Source organism: Apium graveolens, chromosome 4 (assembly GCF_009905375.1).
Source record: "Apium graveolens cultivar Ventura chromosome 4, ASM990537v1, whole genome shotgun sequence".
Taxonomy (NCBI): Eukaryota; Viridiplantae; Streptophyta; class Magnoliopsida; order Apiales; family Apiaceae; genus Apium; species Apium graveolens.
The window spans coordinates 195,286,280-195,312,409 of record NC_133650.1 but is presented as its reverse complement, the minus strand read 5'-3'; the positions used below and the strand labels follow the sequence as shown (position 1 = coordinate 195,312,409).

At 38.8% G+C, this 26,130-nt stretch overlaps 1 non-coding gene across 1 annotated transcript; it reads left to right on the top strand.

Annotated features, from left to right (window-relative positions):
- Nucleotides 1–5,749: 5,749 nt before the first annotated feature.
- Nucleotides 5,750–5,856, top strand: LOC141722610 (small nucleolar RNA R71). The gene has a single exon (XR_012575621.1). It is a non-coding gene; the product is annotated as a small nucleolar RNA R71 (small nucleolar RNA).
- Nucleotides 5,857–26,130: the final 20,274 nt, after the last annotated feature.

Here is a 26,130-nt window from a genome sequence, read left to right as displayed (position 1 = left end):
TAGTGCCGGTCCTGCAGGTCCAAACTGTGTCCGGTCGACAGAGAGTCGCACAAATCAAATCCAAGTCAAAATCCTCAGCAGTCTTTTCATTCCAGTTCTCCTCCTCGAGCTTCCTCTCTCGCTGTCCAATCACACGGCAAATCGCCGCAGGATGATAATCAACCGTCAGCCCTCGGACCACAGAAAACCCATTTTTTTTGGCCTTCGCGTTCGCGTAGAACTCGCGAACAACGCTCATCGGTACCGCTTCGGGTGACTCACAAAAAGCTATCCACCCCTTCTCTGCAATCATGGGCAGCAACTCACCATCCCTCCCCGATGGTAAAAACCCCCTCTCCTTCAGAATTGGCTTCCCCAACAGCCTAGTGTACTCCTCCTCCGCGGCTCTGTCAGTTAACCAAGGCCTTGCAGCAGTACCCCTCGATGAATCAGTAGTAGGAACTGTGTTGCTGCTGTCAATAGTGTGTGCTCTCTTGGGTGCCATTGATTCGTGAATAAAAGTGTGTATGAACTGATTTTTGATGTTTGTGAGAGGGTTTAAGTGTAGGAAGTTTTGTTGGAGATATGTAGGATAGGTGTATGTATATATAGGGTGTGGATTAGATTAGGGTTTGGGAATTAAGGGGTAAAATGATGGGGTAGTGGTAACAAATCGTGGGTTTATGGGCTAAAACTGTTTTTGTATTTTTTTTTCTGAACTATAAAAAAAATTCTGGTACTCGACCCCTGAGCGGTCGCTCAGCAAAGCTGAGTGGTCGCTCAGCAAAGCTGAGCGGTCGCTCAGCAAAGCTGAGCGGGCGCTCAGCTTGCTGCGCGGTCGCTCAGCAAAGCTGAGCGGGCGCTTTTGCTGAGCGACGCTCAGGGGGTTACTGGAAAAAAAAATTTCCAGCCGCTGTTTTCTGATTTTTTTGTGTTTTTGGATAGGTTATTAACTTCTAAGGGTTCCTGTAACAACAATTCATGGGTTGCCTCCCACGCAGCGCTTCTTTTTCGTCATTAGCTTGACGTTTCGTACCCTTCTCAAGTAGTCAACAAAATGGCACTAACCACTTTTCGGTTTGCCATGTCCCCATAGTAGTGCTTCAACCGCTGACCGTTAACCTTGAATGCTTGGTCCGGATCATTCTCAAAAATTTCCACCGCTCCATGTGGAAACACAGTTTTGACAATAAAAGGTCCAGACCACCTTGATTTCAACTTCCCAGGAAAAAGTCGGAGCCGAGAGTTGAATAAAAGAACTTGTTGCCCTGGAAAAAATAACTTAGGATGTAGCTTCCTATCGTGCCACCTCTTCACCTTTTCCTTATACATTTTGTTATTCTCGTACGCTTGAAGTCGAAATTCATCAAGTTCATTAAGCTGAAGCATTCTTTTCTTACCAGCTAAATCCAGGTTCAACTTCTTCAATGCCCAGTAGGCCTTATGCACAAGCTCCGCAGGTAGATGACATCCCTTACCGTACACCAACTGAAACGGTGACATCCCAAGTGGAGTTTTGTATGCTGTTCTGTAAGCCCAAACAGCTTCATCGAGCTTTAAAGACCAATCCTTCCTTGACGGACAAACAACCTTCTCTAGAATGCGCTTTATCTCTCTGTTAGACACTTCCGCTTGACCATTTGTTTGCGGATGATAGGCAGTAGCTACTCGGTGATTCACATTATAACGCTGCATCATAGAAGTGAACTTACGGTTGCAAAAATGCGATCCTTCATCACTTATGATTACCCGAGGTGTTCCAAACCTTGTGAAAATTTGCTTATGAAGAAAATTTAGCACTGCCTTTGCATCATTTGTCGGTAAAGCTTTAACTTCGACCCATTTTGAGACATAATCGACTGCTAGCAAGATGTACTGATTATTGCAAGACGAGATAAAAGGCCCCATGAAATCGATTCCCCACACATCAAAGACCTCGACTTCAAGCATCATATTTAATGGCATCTCATCCTTCCTTGACAAATTTCCCACTCTTTGGCAATGGTCACACCTTAAAACAAACTGATGAGCATCCTTGAACAAAGTAGGCCAGAAAAAACCTGCTTGCAGAATACGAGCTGCCGTCTTCTCACCACCATAGTGTCCACCATAAACCGTGGAATGGCAGTCTTATAATATCCCCTCCGTCTCACAGAACGGGATACATCTCCTGATGATCTGGTCAGCTCCCTGTCTAAACAAATATGGTTCATCCCACATATACCACTTCACCTCATGCAGAAACTTCTTCTTTTGAGCGGATGTCAAATTAGGAGGCATTATATTGCTGACGAGATAGTTTACAATATCTGCAAACCATGGTTCTTCCTCCTGAATTGCAAACAACTGCTCATCCGGAAAAGATTCATTGATTGACGTCCTATCTTGTGAAGTAGAATCGGGATTCTCCAACCTAGAGAGATGGTCAGCTACTTGATTCTCAGTACCTTTTCTATCTTTGATCTCTAACTCAAATTCCTGAAGTAAAAGTACCCAACGAATGAGTCTCGTCTTCGAATCCTTCTTGGAAACCAGATAACGAATAGCCGCATGATCAGTGAATACTGTTACTTTTGTACCAAGTAGATACGATCGAAATTTCTCAAAACCAAAGACTATAGCCAAAAGCTCCTTCTCAGTAGTGGTGTAGTTTAATTGGGCACCATTTAAAGTCTTACTCGCATAGTAGACCACATGGAAGAGGTTTTTCTTGCGCTGTCCCAGAACTGCACCTACCGCATAATCACTCGCATCACACATCATCTCAAACGGTTCTGTCCAATCTGGTGCTGTAATAACTGGTGCAGTGATCAAACTCTTCTTGAGAGTCTCGAATTCTGCCAAACATTCATCATCAAATTTGAAAGGCACATCTTTCTCAAGCAAATTGCACAACGGCTTAGATATCTTTGAAAAGTCCTTGATGAATCGCCGATAAAAACCCGCATGACCAAGAAAACTACGGATTCCTTTCACAGAATTAGGTGGGGGAAGATTTTCAAAAACTCCCACCTTGGTTTTGTCCACCTCCAGACCCTTGCTAGAGACCTTATGCCCAAGGATAATGCCTTCACGCACCATAAAATGACATTTCTCCCAATTGAGCACCAAATTAGTTTCCACGCATCTTTTGAGTACGGCGCGCAGATTATTCAAACATTCATCATATGAGTGTCCAAAGACGGAGAAGTCATCCATGAACACTTCGACGTTATTTCCAATCATGTCAGAGAATATAGCCATCATACATCTCTGAAAAGTGGCCGGGGCGCCACATAACCCAAACAAAACTCTGCGAAAAGCAAACGTGCCAAATGGACAAGTGAAGGTAGTCTTTTCCTGATCCTCTGGTACAATACAAATCTGATTATACCCGGAATAACCATCCAGAAGACAAAAATACTCATGACCCGCCAATCTGTCAAGCATCTGATCAATAAATGGAAGAGGGAAGTGATCCTTCCTTGTGGCTTTGTTCAATTTTCTATAATCCATGCATACTCTCCATCCTGTAACTGTTCGAGTAGGGATGAGCTCATTCTTTTCATTTGCGACCACAGTGATACCTCCTTTCTTAGGTACGCATTGTACGGGGCTCACCCACGAGCTGTCAGAAATAGGATAAATGATGCCTGCATCTAGCCATTTTAGAATTTCTTTCTTCACCACCTCCTTCATGATGTGATTCAGTCTTCGCTGTTGTTCCACAGTTGGCTTACTACCTTCCTCTAGCAGAATTTTATGCATACAATATGAAGGACTTATCCCCTTGATGTCTGCTATGGTCCATCCTATAGCCGATTTGAATTCTCTCAAAATCCTTAAGAGCTTGTCTTCCTCACTACCTGAAAGGTTAAATGAAATAATAACAGGTAACGTAGATGAATCACCTAAAAAAGCATACCTCAAGTGTTCAGGTAATGGCTTGAGCTCCAAGGTAGGTGCTTCCTCTATTGATGGTTTGAGCTTCCCTTCAGCATTCTTAAGGTCAGAAGTACCAAGAGATTCAAATGGTATGTCCAGCTTTCGCTTCCAGGGAGAAGCGTTCAGATATTGTAATTGCTCGTTGCCATCTTCATCATCGCTGTCAAAATCCCCCACTAAGGCCTTTTCCAATACATCGGACATTAGCATGCGATCGAGTTCCGAAGTAACCGCAGAATCAATCACATCCAATTTTAAGCACTCCTCATCTTCTGTAGGGAATTTCATTACCTTGAATACGTTGAAGGTCACATCCTGATCTTGGACCCGCATAGTAAGTTCCCCTTTTGGCACATCTATCAAGGTACGGCCAGTAGCCAAGAAAGGCCTTCCCAAGATTATGGGAATCTTCTTATCTTCCTCAAAATCCAGAATAACAAAATCTGCAGGAAAGAAGAGCTTATCCACCTTGACGAGCACATCCTCAACTATGCCCCTTGGGTAAGTAATGGAACGGTCAGCCAATTGTAGCGACATGTATGTGGGTTTTGGATCAGGCAGATCCAGCTTTTTAAAGATCGACAACGGCATCAGATTAATGCTTGCTCCCAAATCGCAAAGGCACTTGTCAAAAGTCAGTTTGCCAATGGTGCAAGGAATGTTGAAGCTTCCTGGATCTTTCAGTTTTGGTGGTAACTTTTGTTGCAGAACAGCGCTGCATTCTTCCGTGAGAGCAACGGTTTCAAGGTCATCCAGTTTCACCTTCCTTGAAAGAATAGTCTTCATAAACTTCGCATAACTAGGCATTTGTTCCAGAGCCTCAGCGAAAGGTATATTGATGTGAAGTTTCTTGAACACCTCCAGAAACTTTCCGAACTGTCTATCCAGCTTTTGTTGCTGCAATCTCTTAGGAAAAGGTGGTGGAGGATAGAGCTATTTCTCCCCTGTATTAGCCTCAGGCAGAGTGTGTTCAACAGTAGTCTTCCTTGGTTCCGCCGCTTTCTCCTTTTGCTTAGATTCTTCATCTCTAATTTCAGCTTCTACTTCTTTTGCCTTTTCAGCATCAGCCACTTTTCCAGACCTTAAGGTAATAGCCTTGACTTGCTCTTTAGCTTCCTTCCTGCCTGGTACTTCCATGTCACTGGAAAGAGTGCCAGGTTGACGATTGAGCACTGCATTGGCTAATTGACCGATTTGATTTTCCAAGGTCTTGATAGAAACCGCCTGACTCTTGCACATCAGCTTAAGTTCCTCAAAATCAGCACTAGTAGGTGCAGTTGTACTTCCCTATTGAGGATATGATTGCCTTGTAACATACTGCTGTGGTTGCTGAAATCTAGGTGGGTTAAACTGTTTACTCACTCCTTGCTGATATGGTGGCTGAATAGCATTCTGATTATTCTCCCAGCTGAAATTTGGATGATTTCTGTTGTTAGGATGATAGGTCGCTGGCACAGGCTGCTGTTGTCGCTGATAATTATTCACATACTGAACAGATTTGTTGACAAGAGAACACTGATCTGTAGCATGAGAACCTGCACAAAGCTCACAAACCATAGCTATTTGATTAACTCCATATGTAGCCAGAGAATCAACCTTCATTGATAGCGCTTGGAGCTGGGCTGTAATAACGGTGGCTGCATCAACTTCCAGAATACCTGCTACCTTGCCTGACGTCATCCTCTGAGTTGGGTTTTGATGCTCATTCGCAGCCATCATCTCTATAAGATTATACGCCTCAGTATAGCTTTTAGCCCATAAGGCGCCTCCAGCTGCTGCATCGAGCATGGGCCGAGATTGGGCCCCCAAACCATTATAGAAACCAGTGATCACCATCCAATCCGGCATTCCATGATGTGGACATTTTCTCAATATTTCCTTGTAGCGTTCCCAAGCCTCGCACATAGACTCTGTAGGTTGTTGCGCAAACTGAGTAAGAGCACTCCTCATAGCAGCAGTCTTTGCCATCGGATAAAACTTCACCAAAAACTTTTACGCAAGATTTTGCCACGTAGTGATGGACCCAGCTGGTTCAGAATGTAACCAGTCTTTAGCCTTGTCCCTCAGTGAGAATGGGAAAAGCCTCAACTTGATAGCCTCATCAGTCACGCCATTATACTTAAAAGTGCTGCAGATCTCGACAAAATTCCTTATGTGCATGTTGGGGTCTTCAGTTGCCGCTCCTCCAAAAGAAACAGAATTCTGCACCATCTGAATAGTGCCCGGCTTGATTTCAAAGGTGTTAGCTTGAATAGCCGGATGAAGGATGCTTGACTGAATGTCATCAATTTTAGGCCGAGAAAAATCCATAAGAGCTGGATCAGCTTGAACAATACGATCTCCCATATTTACTGGTTCTTTCTGCTCAGTTCCTGAATCCGAATCCTCAAAATCTAACTTCTCCGGAGTATCAAGAACTTCGTCTGTCTCCTCAGCTGTATCTAAAGTCCTCTTGCGAGCACGAGAACGAGTTTGCATAAACGCTTGCTAAAGTACCTGAAACACAAACGGAAAAAAATAAGTAACTACTACGTCCTAATCACTGAGTCCTAATGACCAATGATGGTAAGTACATAAACTAAACAAATACGCCGAGTCCCCGGCAGCGGCGCCAAAAACTTGTTAGGGCGAAAACACGCGCTAATATTCACGCAAGTATACGCGTTCGCAAGTAATATAGAATACTTTCTAGTTCGTTCCCTCAGAGACTCAGACTAAATTATTGTCTAATTAAACTCACTCACCAATGTATGATTACTTCTCAATATTAAGACACTAACACTTAAAATTGTTGACTAAATATTAACTACAATTAACTACTTAATTAACCACTTAACTAACACTTCAATTTATCAATAATAAAACACTCATGAGATCACAACTTCATTATTACTTCCTTCTATAGCCATTGTTATTACCTTTAGCATGTGACAGTCATGATATTAATCGAATAACACGAAACTGATAAAAGCCAACTTTCATTGTACTAACACCATTCTACCAAGCATCCACAATTAATATAGAAGTTGAATAGTCATCAATTATGTTGAGTTCCTATATGTCTACAGAAATTGACAACACAACGATTTAAGCACAAGTTATTCCTTTTGATTACATAGGGTAAATAAAACTGTTAGAGTTACCCACTAATCATGCACAACATACATGAACCTATGCTAGCATGGCAAGTTCTAAATCTCAAGATCCACCGTCGCTTCACAAGAGATTAACACCCTATCTTATATGTTTGCGACGCATATAAGACGAATACGCACAACCAATACTAGATATCATACAATCATCACACACTAAAGTATTAAACAATTAACTAAAGAATTCCATAATAAATCCGTTGCAACCCCATGATCACGATTAGCCCATAATATCATTTATCGTCATCATGGGTTCATATAAAATCATGATAAACAAACACAAGAAAATAATAACTAAACTAATTATATTAAAACAGAGTACGTCACAAGAATAAATAAGTTCAAAGCAAGAAAACTAGCATCCAACGTTACAACGAAACAAGAATCACAAGAATATATGCTTCCTCTTCGTTGCGGTGTGCTAAATCGGTCTTCTTCCTTATCTCCTTCGCTCCTTGCGTAAAAACACAATCTTCTTTTAATCCACCCTTGTGAAAACGTCTCAAATCTACTTATATAATAGTCCCATAAAACTCAGATTACATAGAAGTGGAAACCAAACAGAAGTAGAAGTCCTAAAATAATTTGTCTTTTTTTCCGACCCTACGCGGCCGCTCAGCATAGCTGAGCGGGCGCTCAGCTTGCTGCGCGGCCGCTCAGCAATGCTGAGCGGGCGCTCAGACCTCTACTGGAAAAAAAATGATTTTGCTCCGTTTCTTCGCCGTAATCTGCCCGTTTCTTTCCTCTCGCCATGGTGAACACATGCCAAGGCTTATTCTTGATGATTCCTCCCCCGAAATGCAACTAAAACCCTGAAATGCATAAACACTAGAAAAATGTATCAAATACACAAAATACTTGATTTCAAGACACCAATTTAAGCCATTTTAAGACGTTCTAAGTGGTATAAAATGCCACTTATCAGATACCTTTTTGAGTTCAGCTTCTTTTTTTTTCAACTCTGACTGCTGCTGCTGAAACACTTTCTCAAAAACAGGATTCACTTGAGCTTCCTCTTCCCATTCTCCAAAATCACTTTCCTCCTCAGCTTCAAAGAAACCATCTTTATCTTCCAAGACTGGTTCAGTGGGAATGTCAAAAATATCAAAGTCATCCTGTTCTCCACTATAGTAGACATCATCAGCCTTCCCTGTGCCTCCAGCAGACGAATCTTTTTCTTTTCCCTTTCCACTTGTCCCTTTCTTCTCCCCCTTAGTTGAGGAATCCTCTACAGACTTTCCTCTAGACCCTCCATGACCTCCATCACCTCCAGAGCCTGAGCCTCCACTAAAAGGCCCTTCAAAGAAAGTCCTTTGTTCTTCATTAGGGCAGTGAGAATTTTTGATTATGAAGTACAAGTGCTTCATCCCTTCATTGAGATGTTCCATGCCCGTCTCTATCTTCAGAAATCTGGAGGAATCTAGTAAATGATTCATTTCAACCAAGTCTTCAAGAGAAGTCATTCTTGTATGGAGAGAGCAGAAGTTTGAAATATCTTCAGCTGATAACATTGGAGATGCCTGGATTGAGTTAAGCTTTGGTACAACAGAGGTCTTCAAATCTGATATTTCATTCCTGATGAGAGCCAGCTGATTATTGACAGAGGTGGAAGAAGAAGACCGTTCAACCACTTGTGCTTTGAATGATTGAGCCTCAGCCTGACTTTTTGCAAGTTGTTCTTTCAGTTCAGTAATTTATGCTAACAGATTTTCAGTGTTTGTGTCTGTGTGTGCGTTCACCTGAATATCTCTCCTGTTTGATTCACTCAACTCACGTGCTTGTGTATCTCTCAATATTATTGCTCGTGAGGAGTCTTCCTGATGCTGATCTTCTGTACCTGCATTTGAAATCACCCTAGCCTCTTCAAGAGAGGTTAGTGGTGGTGCAATGGGAATTCGCGAGTCCCGATCCTCAGTCAAACCTATCTTTTCATGTGAAATAGATGTCTGAATTGCTTCAGGGATAGATTGACCGAGTTGCCCTCCACTTTTTCCAGATAAATCTTCGAGTGGATAATCCCGTGAGGGAGCCAAAGGTGTTGGATCTGGGAGGGGAGAAAATGACTCTATTAAAGGTGGCTGAGAGTGAGATTTTCCCTCAGAAGCATGTGACTGCTCTTCTGCCATAACTATGGCAGGCACTGTAACAGACTCAATGTGCACTCCTCGCTCCATGTCCTGAGTATCATCTATTGGTCTGTATGCTTCCATTATGAGTAATGGAAGTGTGCTTGACTCAGTACAGGATGTCATGGCCCTATGGCGAATTTCAATAGATTCATCCTGTTGATAGAATGTCTCTAGTAACTGTTTACTGGTCATATCAAAGTCCATGTCCTGTTGGGAGGACAAGGATGGGCTTTCAGATGCCTCAGTAAATGTTCTTCTTTTCTTGGGAGGAGGAAGATCTGAGAGTTCATTCACATCCACCACCATACTACTTCCTACTAACCTTCTAGGCAACATTTTAGACAGTGGGGGAGAGGTTGAGATAGGTTGTGACTCTGTGTTTGGCTCTATGACCTGGGATTGAAGCTGCGGTTCTACAACTTCATGGTCAGCCCTATCAACCACTGGGGGTCTTTCAACAGAAGTAAGAATAGTTTGAGTTTGAGGAATTATTACCTGCAGAGGAAGAGCATCTGATGTTTGAGCCTGGGTGGTTTGAACCACTGGAGGTTGAGGTTGCTGTTCATGACCGGGAAGATTGAAAATAGGTAAAGGAATGTAAGTGTCCATAAAAGCAGATACAAGTACTGGAACTTGCATGAATTTAAAGGTTGTGTCTTGGCGAGTGTAAATCTTTTTGCTTACTGGAGGGGGTTCAGTTACTGAAGAGTTAGCAAAAAGAGCTTTATGCTCAGGTGAGAGAAGATGTTCTGCTAGGAGCATGAGAAAATGAGCGTAGTAGTACGAAACCCTACGATTTGTAGAATGATCACGTAAAGCAGTAGTGAGACGTCTCAGAAGAATGGGTAAAAGTAGTTTGCCAAAATTGATCCTTTGATTGAAAACACCGCAAAACCAATATACTGCAGAGTGGAAGTGATGTTGTGAAAGTTGGATTTAGTGCAGTTGGAAAACACTTTGGAAAGTGTATCGAAGAAAATATCCCATTCAGAAACCAAATTGGATTTAGACAACTTGGTTAAATTAATCACCCCCTGATAGTGAATAGCATGGAAAAAGTTTGAAATATCATTTTCAGAGGGTAAATTACAGAAATTGTCCATTGGAAAATTTAACGCTCGATTGATGATTGTTTCATCAACTACATACTGTGTGTTTGCCACGGTGAATGAAAAAGATTTAAAATCATCGGCCACAGTAGAGGTTGTGCAAATCAGTCTGAGCAGATCGACATTTAAAAGCACATTTGATTTAATAGCAGAGCTAACAATCGAATGGTCATTTAAAAATCTAATCCACGGCTTAAATTTTTCCACATCACATTTTTCTGGATTAAAATAACCAACAAGATTATGCTAGACAATTTGGAAATTGAGAGCCATTTTAAAAACAAATACAAAAAGACACACACTGTCAGAATTTTAAGAATTAAATTAAGAAAATTCGAATTAAAAATTAATTAATAATTCGAATTAATTCAATTATATCCAAAAAATTTTGAAACAAATGTGTCTTGACCACCAAAATCAGATATGCAAACAGATAACTCAAACACACAACACAACAGCCAATGAAATGAAAGATTTGATTTTGAAAAAATATATTTTTTTTTTAAAAAAAAAATTGGCAGCACTTCTGTATGCATATACGTGTATGTATATAAAACAGGAGTGAAAAAGTTATGCTGAGTAAAAACTCGAGCAAGAAGACAATCAATGGAGGTTGATTTTGATCGAATTGAGAGAGAGAAACAAACTGCTGGAATTTGAAAGGAAGAAAAAAAAACTGATTACAAATAAAAGAAACACAAAAAAACTTAAGTAGACAACTAGTATGACAATCGAGGAAAGTCATACCGATTGTCTTCCCGATTGTCATACCAGGCAAACTGTAATAATAATAAAAACAAATAAAAATATAACTGGTATGACAATCTGATAGTCATACCGATTGTCATACCTGTATAAAATACATGAATATAACAGAATAAACTAGAAAGACAATCGATAGTCTTACCGATTGTCATTCTAGTACAAAATAAAATAAATATATCTGATATAAATTTTATTACTGGAAAGACTATTGATAGTCATACCGATTGTCTTGCCGGTATAAAATTAAACTGAAAATAAAATTAAACACATATATGTACTGAAATGACTTTCAGCAAGAAAATTTCAATTGTCTTGCCGATTGTCATTCTAGTATAACATTAACTTATACACAGAATTAATACTTATAGTTACAGAATAAATTTACAAAAACAAAAGCAATATTTCAGAAATAATTTTATTTTATTCCAAAAATAGATTTCGGTTGAATTTTAGCAAATAAAATTCATAGAAAATTATTTTTAGAGAAAATAAAATATTCTGAGATATTAAAATTAACAAGTAGAATAAATAAATAAGATAAGATAATAAAACTTACATAGAAATAAGCAAGAAATTATGGAAAATATGATAAAATAAATTTGCAAATGAATTTTTTATTTATGAAAAATTCATTTGTAAATTCATTCAAGAACAGATTTCAGATATTCACAAGTTTAATCACTAAAGCTATTCAACATACCCAATTTACCAACTAATTTGGTAAATATGGATTCATCAAGAGGTTTAGTGAAAATATCTGCTATTTATTCTTATGTTGGAACAAAAGATAGTTCAGCAGTATCATTCATGATGTGCTCTCTAATAAAATGATACCTGATGTCAATGTGCTTGGTCCTTGTATGCTGCACAGGGTTGTTGGTGATGGCTATTGCACTTGTATGGTCACATAGAATAGGTATTTTGTTCAATACAGAGCCATAGTCCCGTAGCTGATTCCTAATCCACAAGATCTGAGCATAGCAGCTTCCAGCAGCAATATATTCAGCCTCGACCGTTGAATTAGAAACTGTTTGCTGTTTCTTGTTGTACCATGAGACTAGTCTGCTACCTAGAAATTGACAACTCCCTGAGGTGCTTTTCCTATCAACAACACTTCCTGCGTAATCTGAATCTGTATATCCAACAAGGTTAAAACCAGATTCTTTAGGGTACCAAATACCTAGATTTGGTGTTCCCTTAAGATATCTCAAGATTCGTTTAACAGCAACGAGATGAATATCTCTAGGATCCGCTTGGAACCTTGCACATAAGCATGTAGCATACATAATATCTGGTCTACTTGCAGTAAGATAGAGTAACGAGCCAATCATACCTCTGTAGCTTGTGACATCTACCTTAATGGAGTTTTCACATGGTCCAAGCTTGACAGCTGTAGTTGACGGAGTCCTTGCTGATGCAGAATCCTCTAGATTGTATTTTTTGAGGAGTTCCTTGAGATACTTGGATTGACAAATAAAAGTTCCATCTAACCTTTGATTTACTTGTAATCCAAGAAAGAACTTCAGCTCTCCCATCATGTTCATTTCAAATTTGATGTGCATTAACTTAGCAAATCTCTTACAGAGATTATCATTAGTAGACTCAAATATTATATCATCCACATAGACTTGGACTAATATAGTATCATTCTTATGCTTTTTAGAAAAGAGAGTTTTGTCTATGACACCTCTAATAAAGCTATTTTCAATAAAAAAAATCAGAGAGAGTGTCATACCATTTTCTCGGAGACTGTTTGAGTCCATAGATAGCCTTGAAAAGAAAGTAGACAAAATCCAAATTATCTGGATCTTCAAAACCAGGAGGTTGCTCTACATACACCTCTTCATCCAGCTTTCCATTCAGAAAGGCACTCTTGACATCCATTTGATCAACTTTAAAGTTAGAGAATGCTATGAATGCCAAAAATATCCTGATGGCCTCTAGTCTAGCCACTGGAGCATAGGTTTCATCATAATCAATGCCTTCAGCTTGAGAATACCCTTTAGCTACCAGTCTTGCTTTGTTTCTTGTAACCACACCATCTTCATCTAGTTTATTCCTGAATACCTACCGAGTACCAACAGCTTTCTTGTGTATAGGTCTAGGTACCAGTTTCCAGACTTGTTGATGTTTAAACTGATTGAGTTCATCTTGCATAGCAATCACCCAATCTGGATCAGTCAGTCCTTCTTCAATCTTCTTAGGTTCCATCTCAGAAAGAAATCCTGAGAATAGACATTCATTTTGAGTAGCACGTCTAGTTTGACTCTAACATCTGGATCACCAATAATCAACTCAAAAGGATGAGCTTTATTCCAGACAGTCTGTCTTGGAAGATTTGATCTTGATGATTCTCCTCGAAACATATTGGGATGTTGTGTCCTACTAGTTGATCCTTCAGCATCTCCCCCGGAGTTGTTGTCAGGTTGACTTGATGATTCTTCGTCAGTAGCAGTGGTATCTCCATTATTGCCAATGTTTCCATCACCATTACCTTGAGTATCATCATGATTAACAGGTTCTTCACCAGCAACAACCTCAGGTTCTTGATCATGTTCTGATTCTGAATCTGACATATCATCAAACTTCAGTTTCTCAGAAGGATCTTCAGTTTGGATACTAGGGAGTTTAGTGTCATCAAATGTAACATTTACACTTTCAGTTACTTTGTGTTAATCAATGATATACACCCTGTATGATCTTCTTCCATATCCAACAAAAATACCCTCATATGCTTTTGCCTCGAATTTACCATGACGATCATCTCCATCCTTGAGCACGAAGCATCTGGCACCAAATACATGAAAGTATTTGATAGAACGTTTCTGTTCATTCATAATCTCATAAGGAGTTTTCATGAAGTCTTTCCTGATTAGAGTTCGATTCTGAGTATAACATGCAGTATTGACAGCTTCTGCCCAAAAGTACATTGGAAGACCTGATTCACTTAACATCGTTCTTGCAGCTTCAATCAATGTATGATTCTTCCTTTCTATCACTCCATTTTGCTGAGGGGTTCTAGGAGCTGAAAATTGTCTGGTAATCCCTTTGTCTGTACAGAATCCATTGAGAAGTGAATTCTTGAATTCTGTTCCATTATCTGACCTTATTGCTCTAACAGGGACATTAGAATCTAACTCGATCAACTTGATATGATCAATCACAACTTGTGGTATTTCATCCTTAGAGTGAAGGAATAAAACCCACGTATACTTGGAATAGTCATCAACTATCACAAGACAGTAGCACTTCTTTGATATCGAAAGAACATTAACTGGTCCAAATAAATCCATGTGCAATAATTGTAGAACACCAGTTATGGAGGATGTGTCAGTGCCTTTGTGGCTTGCTTTCTTTGACTTTCCTTTCTGGCAAGCCTCACACAGTCCTTCTGGGAGAATTCCAGCTGAGGCAGACCTCTGACCAATTCTCTTTTGACAAGAGAATTCATTATTTTGAAATTGAGATGGGAAAGTCTCTTGTGCCATAGCCAACTCTCATCTGACGATGCCTTTGAATAGAAACAATTGACTTCAGGATTGCTTCCAGAGTTCATGTCAGCTACGAACAGATTTCCTTTCTGGATTCCCATCAAGGAGGGTTTTTCATTTTTCTTGTGCAGAATCTGACACTTCAGCTTGTCGAATAAAACATTGTAGTCGTTGTCACAGAACTAACTAACTAAGCAGATTGTGTTCAAGTCCTTGCACAACATACACATTTTCAATGATAACATTACCAACTAGCAAACAGCCATATCCCTCAGTTAAACCTATGCTGTTATCTCCAAAGGTAACCACTGGGCCAGCTTTCTCAACCATATTTGATAGAAGGGCTCTATCTCCGGTCATATGTCTTGACGATCCGCTGTCAAGAATCCACACTACCGGTTGTACCTGTTTAATGCCCTGCAATACAAATGGATTAGACCTTCTTCGGAACCCAAACTTGGTTGGGTCCGGCATACTTGTAAAATTGGCCTTTATCAGGCAAAACAACATTCTTAACTTTAATGTTCTCAACTTTCTCACTGACTGGACATTTGACCTTGTAAACAGCCTTGACAAATTTCTGTTTAGGCTTAGTCACAAATGTCTCCTTTCTAGCTTTAGGAGGACTAGTAGTCTTAGACCTATCATGCTTCCTATTATTCACATGCTGACGAGGAGTAGTCTTATCATTAGAAACATGTTTACCATTAAAATAAGCATACATCAAATTAAAAGCACAAGACATACAATCAGGAACACCACATGCTTTATGAGAGGGATTAACAACAGGCAACTTATGCATGGTAAACATGGCATTTCTGTTATCCAACTCATGTGTGTCTGAGTTAGTCTCAGTTGCTTTCACAACTTTGACTGGAACCTTTGACACACTTGACTTGGAAACAACTTTCTCATTAGCAAGATCTTCAGCATGGATTTCTTCTTGAATAATAAATGAGGTCTCATCAAATGGTTCAGCAATTGATTTTTTATAGAGGGGTTCATCAATACCCTTAAGCACATGTGGTACTTCCCTACCTTTAGCACAGACATAAGGAGGGGAGTTTATGCCTAATTCTCCAATAACAACATTATAATCATAACCTACTCCAGATGTTTGATTAATAGCTTGCTTATTGTAGAACTCTTTAGCCTTAGAGCAAGAATTAAAGTAAGCTTTGACCTTAGTCTCAAGACCGGTGATCTTGTCTTTGAGAATAGTTTCGAGTTGTCTATAACAGTCAACTCTATTCTCTAGAAAAGATACTTGTTCTTTTAATTTATCTTGATTAATGTGCACAAGTCTTAATTCATTGACCTCTTTCTCAAGGTCTTTGATTTGTTGATATAACATTTCATTATCACGACGAGCACAATCTAAGGAACCTCCTAGATGATAAACTAATTCAGCATCAGTAAATTTTACCTCTTTTCTTGACGATGAGGTGTTTGCATCACTAGCCATGAGAGCAAGATTCCCAACTTCTTCATCTTCACTGTCAGTATCATCCCAGCTTCTTCCCTTTGCCAGGTAAGCCCTTTCAGATTTACTCTACTGATTAGAATCATAAGAGTTCTTCCTAACTTGTTTTGGCTTCCTGCATTCTATGGCAAAGTATCCCAACTCATTGCAGTTGAAGCATCGAATGTTGCTTCGATCAACCATCCATGTTTTGTACCCATCACTGCTGGTGTTAGAGGATGAAGATCCACCTTTCTGGAATCTGTTGTAGTTGGACTTGTACTTGAACTTGGGATTCCTCTTGAATCTGACATTGGAGAATCTCTTGACAATCAGGGCCATTGACTCATCTTCCAATTGCTCCAGTTCTTCCAAGGAATAAAAATCATCTCCTGATTGATTTGTAGTAGGAGGATCAAATTCTGCTACTATCACATTTTCTTCAGCCTTGGAAGACTGTACCATTCTTTCTGACTGTTGAGATTGTTGTTGTTGTTGTGGTTGTTGTTGTTGTTCTTCAGCTACTAGAGCAGTAGACGTGCTGACCACTCTTCCTTTCCCGTAGACTTCCTTCTGCTGAATCTGCTCCAACTCATAGGTTTTTAACACACCATAGAGCCTTTCTAAATAAATCTCACTCAGGTCTCTTGCTTCTCTTATGGCAGTGATTCTATGTTTGAGATGAGTTGGCAGTGTTAAAAGGAACTTTTTGTTGACCTCCCTGATTGAATAGTATTTACCATTAATGTTCAGGTTGTTGATCAATGCATTGTACCTCTCAAACACTTCAGTGATTCCTTCTCCTGGATTGGATTTAAAGTATTCATACTCAGAGGTTAGGATTTCTAACTTGTTCTCCCTAACTTCCTCTGTGCCTTCATTAATCACCTCAATAGTTTCCCAGATGTGTTTGGAATCTTTACAGTTCATCACATGTCTATTCATCAAGGGATCAAGGGAATCTACTAAAATTAATTGAAGGCTAGCATCCAGGGAGGCTTCTTCTTTTTCAGCAGGAGAAAAATTCTCAGGATTCTTTACATAAGTTCTAGCTTTGGTAATCACCACATCATCTTCTATTACCTCTGGTTCAATAACCATCGGAATTTTTGGACCCTTCTTTAACACTTCCAGATATTTGGGATTTGCAACTTGTAAAAACAATAGCATCTTCTTCTTCCACATAACATAATTTTCTTTATCGAATAGTGGAATTTTAACGGTTCCAACTTTTTGTGTAGTCATTATGAATTTTTGAGTAAATAAAAATTCAAGGAGTGAAAGAATCACAAAAGTCTAGGATCTTGATTTGTTCGTTAATCAGAAGGCTCTGATACCAATTGTTAGGTCTCAGTATGTTTGTAGAAGGGGGGTTGAATACAAACAATACCGTTTAATCGAATAAAATGTGGAATAAAAAGGTGAAACAAAATTCAAGTTAAATAAAACTATTATTAAACTTGAAAGGTGTTACAACAACGGTATCGTTTACAAGGGATTAATCTCAAATAAATTATTCCAAATCTAGAATAAATTCGACATGAACTTTTTCTATTTTTGTAATAAAAAGGATCAATTGCTAAATGCAATTTAATATTAAGTTCTAGGGATTTTGATCCGCTCGATAGTTACACAAGAACAAGAGGAGTATTTCTAGTGGTTTAGATTTAACAATTAATACTAGAAATAAATGTTCTGAGAAATTGCAATAAGTTCTCTGCTGTTTTCTTTGTTCCGTGTTCTTTTGTTTTTCTTTTGATATTCAATGCTCTATTGAAAAACAAACAGCTGTTGTTCTTTATATTCAATCCTGTGTTTTTAATTGGCAAGACTTTTAGCTCAGCAAGACAATCATTTTAACTGGTAGAACTTTCGGTAGGACAATCCATTGAACTGGCATGACTTTCGGCAAGACAATCTAAATGAACTGGCATGACTTTCGGTATGACTATTGATTGTCATACCGATTGTCATACTAATACAAATGATTGTCTTGCTGAATTAATTTTGAATTTAAATTCAAAATCAATTCTGAAAAACCAAAATATTAATTCAAAATTAATTAATCAATAAATTAATCTTTGCAGATATAATTTATTTTCTTAATTAAATTATATGACTTAATTAATTAATTAGAGAATTAATACTAATCTTGAACAGCAACCACTCTTCTGACAATCTTCTGAAAATCACTGAATCCATTTCACCACTTCAATGTTGACACTCATGAATGACTACCTTCTGTGATGTTTCTTCATGTCTTGATTTTCTTCAGATTAAATCCCTGTAATCAATTGATACCCTGACGAGATCTCGGTCACTTGATTAAATCCACAATCTTGATTTATATCACTGAGGCTTGATCAATTTCTTGAGCTTCTTCCAGTGAATTAAGTCCTCAAGTCCGTAGACGAACAATGTTACTTAATCCTTTGACATATGTTACTTTGAGAGATCTCTCTGACGATAGAAGCACTATTTACTTGTTACATCCTTATTTGAGTTGAGTTAAATCCTCGAATAAACAAATAGGCTATGACATATGCCTTTCACATCTTGATGAGATGTTTATTTAACGTAGTATTCCCGTATCTACACCATTCTTTACGGGTTCTAAAACACGTAGTATGGGTGGGAATCTTTGAATTTTGAAGGCTTTTGCATTCACTTATTTCGCTCGTTAAACCAGAATACGTTCTCGGATTCTCAAGATTCCACTATTCATTTATGGTGAACTCAAAATTTTTGCATAATCACATCCAATTATTATTCACTGAAGTTTTAAAATATTACAAAATTTAGGGTTCTTACAGTAGCTGTATGAACAGTTACGTGATAACTCAACACGATAACAACACTAGAACATGACAGGTTAATAATACTACGTCTACACAAGAAATCAGGAAGAATGAAGACAAGGCAAATACAAAGAATTAAAAGATTAGAAGAAGGCCTGAAGTCTGTCTACAGATCACTGAAAGAAGTTCATTAATATGATCATGCCTCAGTGAAGAACAAAGGTTAAAGAATTTCAGGGTTTCAGAAAGGTTGAAGATTCAGTATACAAGTGTACTGGAAAATTTCAGTGTATTTGCATTGATTGAAGATAGACAGTGTTCGAAGCATAGAAATCTGAAGAATTGAAGATAGGGTATAGACAGAGGTTAATAAAGACATTGTCTAGAGTACCAGAATGGATTCCAGTGAAAGTACAATTGTTTATTGACAGTCAGTGTTCGAAGCAATAAAGTTGAGGCAAGCTTAATAATGTAATCAAGGCTATAATACGAAGACCTGAATCGGGGTTAGTCGTCTGTGAACCAGACCAGTTGCACTAGGCGTCAACAGCTTGTGAAAGGAATCTAGGTATTATTTATAGAAGGATTGTTAAGTTGAGGAACGTACTTGGATTGAACGTCTATCTGTTAAAGTACGAGAAGAGGTGCGCGGGGTATACAGTCTAACAGCTCGGGGGACTGGCGAAACTCAAAGTTTAATTGTTAAATTAAATAAATTATTTAATGGATTTTAATATAATTTATTTAATAAACTTAAATTGATTTATCTTATAAACTTTAAATAAGTTTATTTTATAAATCTAAATTAGTTTATTTATAAAATTATATTTAAGTTTATTTTATAAATTAATTTAATTATAATTTAAACTTAAAAGGAAAAGAAACAAAAAAAAAGAGAAAACAAAAAGAAAACAAAAAAAGGAGAAAAAGAAAAGAAAACAAGAAAAAGAGAAAAAGAAATTAGAAAAAGAAAACAAAAGAAAACAAAAAAAGAAAAAGAAAGGAAAAAGGAAAAAGAAAACAAAAAGAAACAAAAAAAACAAAAAGGATTTTGAAAAAGAAAAAGAAAACAAATAAAACCAAACGGGTACATAAGTTTGGTTAAGTAAATAAATACTAGTATTAGTAGTTGTCGCCACACAGCAAAATAACCCCCCTGTCGCCACAGGATGTGATCAAGGTGTCGCCACAGAGGTCTTGTCACCACAGAGTTCCTTGTCGTCACAGAAAGATTTGGTCGCCACAGAAGTGTTAGAAAATTAGGATTTTAGAGCTTAATTTAATTATGTTCTTGATGTTAATCCTAAAATCTAATGATTGGAAATTGTTCAATGATATTTGAACTTAAATTTTCATGTATGGTTTTAAGAATTTTCTTAATGAAATCCATATGAAATGAGAGTTGAAAGTAGCTTGGAAAAGCTTGGAAAATTTGAGAATGTTTGTCCCACATTGAAATAAATAAAGGGGGTTGTGTGCTTTATATGGTATTACCCACATGAGTAGTATACAACTACTAAGGTGTGTGATGGTCCATTGTGTTGTTGTGTGCTTCACGCGCACACACACACACACACGCGCGCCCGCCCCGCCACGCACCGCACCGCACCGCACCGCACCGGGTCGGGTCGAAGGGCGATTTGGGCGAATGTCTCGGCGTCTCGCGTACGCGAGGCGACCTGGGTGAGGATTTTATTTATTTGAGAATTATTTTGATTCGAATTTATTTATCGGTGATTGGATTATTGGGCTGGGTTCTGAAATAGGCTAAGTAGTCTAAATATATTGAACCTGCAAATAATCTGATCTGTAACAAGTTCTGATATTAGAATCAGAACTTAAGAACTGATGAATAAAATCAGAACTTAACAAGTTCTGATATCAGAATCAGAACTTAAGTACTGATGAGTCGAATCAGAACTTAAGTACTGATGAGAACTTAACTTAAGTTCTGATAATAATGTGGGTGTTAATGTGAAAAGCTGTTACAAATAATTTAAATTCAAAAGCTGATCAGTTTTGATTTTTTCATTAATGAATTCAAAATCTGATCAGTTTTTTATTTTTTATTAATGAAGCAGTTTAATTCAGACATTAAGTGTGTTGACAGTTTCATTTTTCCTCTCCTATAAATAGAGGCTAAACTGAATGAATAAATAATACAACACACTACATTCTCATCTCTTCTCTTCAACCTCTCTGCATTTCTCTCCCACAAGAACTGAAGTGCTGATATTTTCCGGCGACTGAGGTGCTGGTCGAAGTGGAGGTTTTGTTGCTGCTGTTAACATAAACTCCGAGCTGTTTTATCCTGGTGGAGATATTGCGCACATCCCAAACACAGCAGGTAGGGGGCAATAATCTCTTCAAGAGCAGCCAGGACTTCAAGCAAGGCCTGGTGACTCAGCTGTAATCATTTTCTTGGCATTTTGTATCTGTAAACCTTTATTTCAGTCACTGTTGAAAGCTATGGTTTCGGGTACATCTTTCTTTCTCTCTACGTTATTTCAGTTACTGATTTTGTTTACCTGCATATTTTGTTTTATTAACTGTGGTCTTGGCCTAAACTTGTTAAATTCTTTATACACTTGCCTCTATGTTGCTATACTTGTTAGTGAGATTCTCAACATTCTTGAAGAGATTATTGGTTATTTAGAATTTAGCATAATGGTTAACGAAAGTGAGGTTATCGTTGGTGGTGGTAGCAGTTCGGGTGTAACTGCTGGGACCATTGATTGGACCACCTATAGTTTCCCACAGGCTGTTGAACTAACCGGTTTACCGGAAAAATTCAACGGTGGCATTGGCTTTTCTCGCTGGCAGAAAAGGATGAAGTTGTGGTTGACTATAAAGGGTCTGTGGCCGGTTGTGGAATATGAGAAACCAGTAGTGGATCAAGAGAAGGCTGACACAGTTAAGGCTTTTGTGAAGTGGGCTGAGAAGGATGGAGTGGCTAGAGCGGCCATTCTTGCGGCACTAACAAACACTTTGTTTGATGTCTATTCTTCTGATGCCTACTCTGCAAAACTCTTATGGGAGAAGCTGGACCAGACACATAATACTGACTCACAAGGTCTAGAAAAGTATTCTGTGGCAAGGTTCCTCGAGTTCAAGCTGGTGGACAATAAGTCCATGACTGAGCAGGTGCATGAGTTCGAGATGATAGTGCATGCTTTGAAGGAGTCTGGAATGAATCTCCCGGAGAAGTTCAAGGTGATGAGTGTGATTGAAAAACTCCCGAAGTCTTGGGAAGAGTTCTCTCTCTCCCTGAAAAGACAGAAAGGAGAGATCACCTGGACCAACCTTATGCTGGACATCTCGGTACAAGAACAACACAAGTCCAAACAGGGACATGTGATGCCAACAGAACACGGTACCTCGAAGGTAAACATAGCAACTGTAGGACAAAAGAGGAAGGCTTTTGCTAAGAAAGCTAATAGTAATAAACCTAAGAGTGACAAGGACAAGGCCAAGAAACCCAAGGCAAACAAACCATGCTGGTCTTGTGGGCAGGTTGGGCACTGGAGTAAGGACTGCCCTACGAAGAAAGCGAAGAAAACCGAGGTAGCACAAGCAAATGTTGTGCTTGGAACCGCAAGTGGGCCTGTAGTGAACATGGTTGTTGGTGAGGCTATGGCTTCTGAAACCAACGTTGACCGGTATGTATCCTACAACCCTGTGATATTTTCTACCTATCTGTCAAATGAATGGTTGATAGATACTGGAGCTAATGTACATATTTGTGCTGATATTAGTTTATTTGTATCTTATCAACAGAGTCATGGCTTGACTGTGAAGATGGGGAATGCTAGTGTTGCTCAAGTACATGGAGTTGGAAACGTGGATCTGAAGTTCCCTTCAGGACGTATTCTATCTCTGACGAGAGTGCATCATGTTCCCAACATGCGTAGAAATATAATAAGTGGAAGCTGTTTAGTTTCTAGTGGTTTTGAAATTTCGTTTAAGTGTAATAAAGTAGTTCTTATTCACACTGGTACATTCTTTGGCAAGGGTTACTTGTCAAATGGTTTATTTGTTATTAATGCGGATCCCGTTTTGGGAAGTTTGAATAATAATGTTATTCCTACTGTTAATTGTATTGAATTTAGAATGATGAGAATCTCACTAACAAGTATAGCAACATAGAGGCAAGTGTATAAAGAATTTAACAAGTTTAGGCCAAGACCACAGTTAACAAAACAAAACATGCAGGTAAACAGAATCAGTAACTGAAATAACGTAGAGAGAAAGAAAGATGTACCTGAAACCATAGCTTTCAATAGTGACTGAAATAAAGGTTTACAGATACAAAACGCCAAGAAAATGATTACAGCTGAGTCACCAGGCCTTGCTCGAAGTCCTGGCTGCTCTTGAAGAGATTATTGGTTATTTAGAATTTAGCATAATGGTTAACGAAAGTGAGGTTATCGTTGGTAGTGGTAGCAGTTCGGGTGTAACTGCTGGGGCCATTGATTGGACCACCTATAGTTTCCCACAGGCTGTTGAACTAACCGGTTTATCGGAGAAATTCAACGGTGGCATTGGCTTTTCTCGCTGGCAGAAAAGGATGAAGCTGTGGTTGACTATAAAGGGTCTGTGGCCGGTTGTGGAATATGAGAAACCAGTAGTGGATCAAGAGAAGGCTGACACAGTTAAGGCTTTTGCGAAGTGGGCTGAGAAGGATGGAGTGGCTAGAGCGGCCATTCTTGCGGCACTAACAAACACTTTGTTTGATGTCTATTCTTCTGATGCCTACTCTGCAAAACTCCTATGGGAGAAGCTGGACCAGACACATAATACTGACTCACAAGGTCTAGAAAAGTATTGTGGCAAGGTTCCTCGAGTTCAAGCTGGTGGACAATAAGTCCATGACTGAGCAGGTGCATGAGTTCGAGATGATAGTGCATGCTTTGAAGGAGTCTGGAATGAATCTCCCGGAGAAGTTCAAGGTGATGAGTGTGATTGAAAAACTCCCGAAGTCTTGGGAAGAGTTCTCTCTCTCCCTGAAAAGACAAAAAGGAGAGATCACCTGGACCAACCTTATGCTGGACATCTCGGTACAAGAACAACACAAGTCCAAACAGGGACATGTGATGCCAACTGAACACGGTACCTCGAAGGTAAACATAGCAACTGTAGGACAAAAGAGGAAGGCTTTTGCTAAGAAAGCTAATAGTAATAAACCTAAGAGTGACAAGGACAAGGCCAAGAAACCCAAGGCAAACAAACCATGCTGGTCTTGTGGGCAGGTTGGGCACTGGAGTAAGGACTGCCCTACGAAGAAAGCGAAGAAAACCGAGATAGCACAAGCAAATGTTGTGCTTGGAACCGCAAGTGGGCCTGTAGTGAACATGGTTGTTGGTGAGGCTATGGCTTCTGAAACCAACGTTGACCGGTATGTATCCTACAACCCTGTGATATTTTCTACCTATCTGTCAAATGAATGGTTGATAGATACTGGAGCTAATGTACATATTTGTGCTGATATTAGTTTATTTGTATTTTATCAACGGAGTCATAGCTTGACTGTGAAGATGGGGAATGCTAGTGTTGCTCAAGTACATGGAGTTGGAAACGTGGATCTGAAGTTCCCTTCAGGACGTATTCTATCTCTGACGAGAGTGCATCATGTTCCCAACATGCGTAGAAATATAATAAGTAGAAGCTGTTTAGTTTCTAGTGGTTTTGAAATTTCGTTTAAGTGTAATAAAGTAGTTCTTATTCACACTGGTACATTCTTTGGCAAGGGTTACTTGTCAAATGGTTTATTTGTTATTAATGCGGATCCCGTTTTGGGAAGTTTGAATAATAATGTTATTCCTACTGTTAATTGTATTGAATCCTCAAATATATGGCATGCTAGACTAGGTCATTTAAACTTTGGTGCTCTTAAGAACATGATGAACTTAGAGTTGATTCCAAAATATACCATAGAAAAGAATTCTAAATGTCAAGTATGTGTGTCTGCTAAACAGATAAGGAAACCTTTTCATAATGTTGTTAGGGATTCAGACTTGTTAGATTTAGTACACACTGATATTTGTGAATTTGGTGGTGTGTTGACCAAGGACCAGTTTAGATACTTCATTACTTTTATAGATGATAGTAGTAGATATTGTTATGTTTATTTACTTAGACATAAGGATGAAGCACTTAGTAAATTCATTATATATAAAACTGAAGTAGAAAAACAAACTAGTAAGTTACTTAAAAGATTGAGATCTGATAGAGGTGGTGAGTATACGAGTAATGCTTTTAATGAATTTTGTGCAAACAATGGTATAGTTCATGAAGTTACTCCACCATACACACCTGAGTCTAATGGGGTTGCTGAGCGAAAGAACAGAACATTTAAAGATATGATTAATAGTATGCTTATTAACTCTGGGTTGCCTAAATACATGTGGGGAGAGGCTCTAAATACGGCTTGCCATATTTTGAATAGAGTCCCTCTGAAACACATGGATAAAACACCCTTGGAGTTATGGAAAGGCAGGATGACTAGTCTTAAGTATCTTCGTGTGTGGGGGTGCCTTGCTAAGGTGCTTGTTCTTGAACACAAGAGAAAAAAACTAGGTCCAAAGACTGTTGACTGTATCTTTCTGGGCTATCTTGAAACCACTACAGCTATGAGATTTTTAGTGTTAAAATCTGACATAGATGGTATAGTGGCAAACACGATAGTTGAATTTCGAGATGCGACATTCTTTGAGGATGTCTACCCTATGAAGACTGGAATACCTGAAACGACTTCTGAGGAAGATCCTACTCACACATCAAGTTCTATTCCTGATCATATGGAAAAGATGACAAATGTGGGGGCAGAACCTAGTAGTAGCTCTATTCCTAAGGAATTAGAGGAACCAAGGAGAAGTAAGCGTGCAAAAATAGTCAAGGATTTTGGAGGTGATTTCATCACTTACAATATCGAGGACGAACCTTTAACTTTCCGGCAAGCTATGGATTCTTCTGAGTCAAGGCACTGGAAGGGCGCTGTCAAGAGTGAAATTGACTCTATTGTTTCCAATGGAACATGGGAGTTGGTTGATCTCCCTCCTGGGTGTTCTACTATTGGGTGCAAATGGGTCTTTAAAAGGAAGTTGAACCCTGACGGCTCAATAGATAAGTACAAAGCTAGACTGGTAGCTAAGGGTTTTAAGCAAAAGGAAGGAATTGATTATTTTGATACATACTCTCCGGTTGCAAGAATGGTAACAATCTGAATGCTTATAGCATTGGCTTCAGTCCATGGTCTTATCATTCATCAGATGGATGTAAAGACGGCTTTTCTTCATGGTGAACTTGAGGAAGAGATTTATAT